Genomic DNA, 5,000 nt, shown 5'->3' on the forward strand with positions numbered 1-5,000 from the left:
TCAGCAATTAGCTAGCGAGGAGGGTGCGTACAGCGGACGTGGCAAAGTGTTTCTGGTCCGTGTACCAGAGGCATGTGGAAAAGCTGTCATACCATATGCACGGGGGGAGTACTTAGCAAAGTGCTGCTGGGCAGTGTACCAGGGGCATGGATAAATGTTGTCGTACCATAGGCACGAGGGGAGCGTGTTTCAGGGAGATATCGGGGCAGTGTACCAGGGGCATGTGGAAACGTTGTCGTACCATATGCAGGAGGAGTGTGTGTGGCAAAGTGTTTCTGCCCAGTGTACCAGGGGCATGTGGAAACGTTGTCGTACCATATGCAGGAGGAGTGTGTGTGGCAAAGTGTTTCTGCCCAGTGTACCAGGGGCATGTGGAAACGTTGTCGTACCATATGCACGAGGGGAGCGTGTTTCAGGGAGATATCGGGGCAGTGTACCAGGGGCATGTGGAAACGTTGTCGTACCATATGCAGGAGGAGTGTGTGTGGCAAAGTGTTTCTGCCCAGTGTACCAGGGGCATGTGGAAACGTTGTCGTACCATATGCACGAGGGGAGCGTGTTTCAGGGAGATATCGGGGCAGTGTACCAGGGGCATGTAGAAAAGTTGTCGTACCATATGCAGGAGGAGTGTGTGTGGCAAAGTGTTTCTGCCCAGTGTACCAGGGGCATGTGGAAACGTTGTCGTACCATATGCAGGAGGAGTGTGTGTGGCAAAGTGTTTCTGCCCAGTGTACCAGGGGCATGTGGAAACGTTGTCGTACCATATGCACGAGGGGAGCGTGTTTCAGGGAGATATCGGGGCAGTGTACCAGGGGCATGTGGAAACGTTGTCGTACCATATGCAGGAGGAGTGTGTGTGGCAAAGTGTTTCTGCCCAGTGTACCAGGGGCATGTGGAAACGTTGTCGTACCATATGCACGAGGGGAGCGTGTTTCAGGGAGATATCGGGGCAGTGTACCAGGGGCATGTAGAAAAGTTGTCGTACCATATGCAGGAGGAGTGTGTGTGGCAAAGTGTTTCTGCCCAGTGTACCAGGGGCATGTGGAAACGTTGTCGTACCATATGCAGGAGGAGTGTGTGTGGCAAAGTGTTTCTGCCCAGTGTACCAGGGGCATGTGGAAACGTTGTCGTACCATATGCAGGAGGAGTGTGTGGCAAAGTGTTTCTGCCCAGTGTACCAGGGGCACGTTTCAATTAACTTTCTAGAGTACCAGGGGCACAAGGATTTTCCCACCGTTGTTCTGCTTTGTTAGTGGGAGGGGGCTTAAGTGTGGGTCCCCGGGGCCTGCTGGAGGTCAAGGTCCATGGTGGAGACGCGGTGCTATGTAACCGCAAGAGAAGAAGCTAGTGGGGGACTAGAGCAGGGGAGCATGTGGGTCCCCGGGGCCTGCTGGAGGTCAAGGACCATGCTGGATATGTGGTGGAGCGTAACTGCAGGAGAAGGAAAGCTACTGGGGGACTAGAGCAGCGGAGCAAGTCGGTCCCCGGGGCCTGCTGGAGGGCAAGGTCCATGCTGGATACGCAGCGGAGGGTAACTGCAGAAAAAGAAGCTAGTGGTGGACTAGAGCAGGGGAGCATGTGGGTCCCCCGGGGCCTGCGGGAGTGCAAGGTCCATGCTGGATATGCAGTGGAGGGTAACTGCAGAAAAAGAAGCTACTGGGGGACTACAGCAGGGGAGCATGTGGGTCCCCGGGGCCCGCTGGAGGTCAGGGAGATCAGCAATTAGCTAGAGGTGGTCAGAGTAGCGGCAGGGCCAGTGCAGCAGCAGCAGCAGCAGCAGCAGCAGCACCACCACATCTTTTTCGACCGTAAAGGAGACAGGAGGCCGACTCACTGCCTCGGCCAAATGGAGAGAGAATATCAGCAGGGCCAGTGCAGCAGCAGCACATCTTTTTCGACCGTAAAGGAGACAGGAGGCCGACTCACTGCCTCGGCCAAATGGAGAGAGAATATCAGCAGGGCCAGTGCAGCAGCAGCACATCTTTTTCGACCGTAAAGGAGACAGGAGGCCGACTCACTGCCTCGGCCAAATGGAGAGAGAATATCAGCAGGGCCAGTGCAGCAGCAGCACATCTTTTTCGACCGTAAAGGAGACAGGAGGCCGACTCACTGCCTCGGCCAAATGGAGAGAGAGTAGCAGCAGGGCCAGTGCACAAAAATGGATCTTTTCCAGCCGCAAGGGAGACAGGAGCAAGGTGTGATGTGGGTCCCCGGGGCCCGCTGGAGGTCAGGGAGATCAGCAATTAGCTAGAGGTGGTCAGAGTAGCAGCAGGGCCAGTGCAGCAGCAGCACATCTTTTTCGACCGTAACGGGGACGGGAGGCCGACTCACTCCCTCGGCCAAATGGAGAGAGAATATCAGCAGGGCCACCACAGCAGCAGCAGCAGCAGCAGCAGCAGCAGCAGCAGCAGCAGCACATCTTTTCCGACCGTAAGGGAGACAGGAGGCCGACTCACCCCCTCGGCCAAATGGAGACACAACAGCAGCAGGGCCAGTGGAGCAACATGCACCTTTTTCAGCCGTAAGGGAGACAGGAAGATGTGATGGTGGTCCCCGGGGCCCCCTGGAAGTGGGGGAGATCAGCAATTAGCTAGCGAGGAGGGTGCGTACAGCGGACGTGGCAAAGTGTTTCTGGTCCGTGTACCAGAGGCATGTGGAAAAGCTGTCATACCATATGCACGGGGGGAGTACTTAGCAAAGTGCTGCTGGGCAGTGTACCAGGGGCATGGATAAATGTTGTCGTACCATAGGCACGAGGGGAGCGTGTTTCAGGGAGATATCGGGGCAGTGTACCAGGGGCATGTGGAAACGTTGTCGTACCATATGCAGGAGGAGTGTGTGTGGCAAAGTGTTTCTGCCCAGTGTACCAGGGGCATGTGGAAACGTTGTCGTACCATATGCAGGAGGAGTGTGTGTGGCAAAGTGTTTCTGCCCAGTGTACCAGGGGCATGTGGAAACGTTGTCGTACCATATGCACGAGGGGAGCGTGTTTCAGGGAGATATCGGGGCAGTGTACCAGGGGCATGTGGAAACGTTGTCGTACCATATGCAGGAGGAGTGTGTGTGGCAAAGTGTTTCTGCCCAGTGTACCAGGGGCATGTGGAAACGTTGTCGTACCATATGCACGAGGGGAGCGTGTTTCAGGGAGATATCGGGGCAGTGTACCAGGGGCATGTAGAAAAGTTGTCGTACCATATGCAGGAGGAGTGTGTGTGGCAAAGTGTTTCTGCCCAGTGTACCAGGGGCATGTGGAAACGTTGTCGTACCATATGCAGGAGGAGTGTGTGTGGCAAAGTGTTTCTGCCCAGTGTACCAGGGGCATGTGGAAACGTTGTCGTACCATATGCACGAGGGGAGCGTGTTTCAGGGAGATATCGGGGCAGTGTACCAGGGGCATGTGGAAACGTTGTCGTACCATATGCAGGAGGAGTGTGTGTGGCAAAGTGTTTCTGCCCAGTGTACCAGGGGCATGTGGAAACGTTGTCGTACCATATGCACGAGGGGAGCGTGTTTCAGGGAGATATCGGGGCAGTGTACCAGGGGCATGTAGAAAAGTTGTCGTACCATATGCAGGAGGAGTGTGTGTGGCAAAGTGTTTCTGCCCAGTGTACCAGGGGCATGTGGAAACGTTGTCGTACCATATGCAGGAGGAGTGTGTGTGGCAAAGTGTTTCTGCCCAGTGTACCAGGGGCATGTGGAAACGTTGTCGTACCATATGCAGGAGGAGTGTGTGGCAAAGTGTTTCTGCCCAGTGTACCAGGGGCACGTTTCAATTAACTTTCTAGAGTACCAGGGGCACAAGGATTTTCCCACCGTTGTTCTGCTTTGTTAGTGGGAGGGGGCTTAAGTGTGGGTCCCCGGGGCCTGCTGGAGGTCAAGGTCCATGGTGGAGACGCGGTGCTATGTAACCGCAAGAGAAGAAGCTAGTGGGGGACTAGAGCAGGGGAGCATGTGGGTCCCCGGGGCCTGCTGGAGGTCAAGGACCATGCTGGATATGTGGTGGAGCGTAACTGCAGGAGAAGGAAAGCTACTGGGGGACTAGAGCAGCGGAGCAAGTCGGTCCCCGGGGCCTGCTGGAGGGCAAGGTCCATGCTGGATACGCAGCGGAGGGTAACTGCAGAAAAAGAAGCTAGTGGTGGACTAGAGCAGGGGAGCATGTGGGTCCCCCGGGGCCTGCGGGAGTGCAAGGTCCATGCTGGATATGCAGTGGAGGGTAACTGCAGAAAAAGAAGCTACTGGGGGACTACAGCAGGGGAGCATGTGGGTCCCCGGGGCCCGCTGGAGGTCAGGGAGATCAGCAATTAGCTAGAGGTGGTCAGAGTAGCGGCAGGGCCAGTGCAGCAGCAGCAGCAGCAGCAGCAGCAGCACCACCACATCTTTTTCGACCGTAAAGGAGACAGGAGGCCGACTCACTGCCTCGGCCAAATGGAGAGAGAATATCAGCAGGGCCAGTGCAGCAGCAGCACATCTTTTTCGACCGTAAAGGAGACAGGAGGCCGACTCACTGCCTCGGCCAAATGGAGAGAGAATATCAGCAGGGCCAGTGCAGCAGCAGCACATCTTTTTCGACCGTAAAGGAGACAGGAGGCCGACTCACTGCCTCGGCCAAATGGAGAGAGAGTAGCAGCAGGGCCAGTGCAACAGCAGCACATCTTTTTCGACCGTAAAGGAGACAGGAGGCCGACTCACTGCCTCGGCCAAATGGAGAGGGAGTAGCAGCAGGGCCAGTGCACAAAAATGGATCTTTCCCAGCCGCAAGGGAGACAGGAGCAAGGTGTGATGTGGGTCCCCGGGGCCCGCTGGAGGTCAGGGAGATCAGCAATTAGCTAGAGGTGGTGAGAGTAGCAGGAGGGCCAGTGCAGCAGCAGCAGCACATCTTTTTCAACCGTGAAGGAGAGAGGAGGCCGACTCACCCCCTCGGCTAAATGGAGACAGGACATCAGCAGGGCCAGTGCAGCTGCAGCAGCACATCTTTTTCAGCCGTAAGGGAGACAGGAGGC

This window comes from Oreochromis niloticus, unplaced genomic scaffold (genome assembly GCF_001858045.2).
Source record: "Oreochromis niloticus isolate F11D_XX unplaced genomic scaffold, O_niloticus_UMD_NMBU tig00003581_pilon, whole genome shotgun sequence".
Lineage (NCBI taxonomy): Eukaryota > Metazoa > Chordata > Actinopteri > Cichliformes > Cichlidae > Oreochromis > Oreochromis niloticus.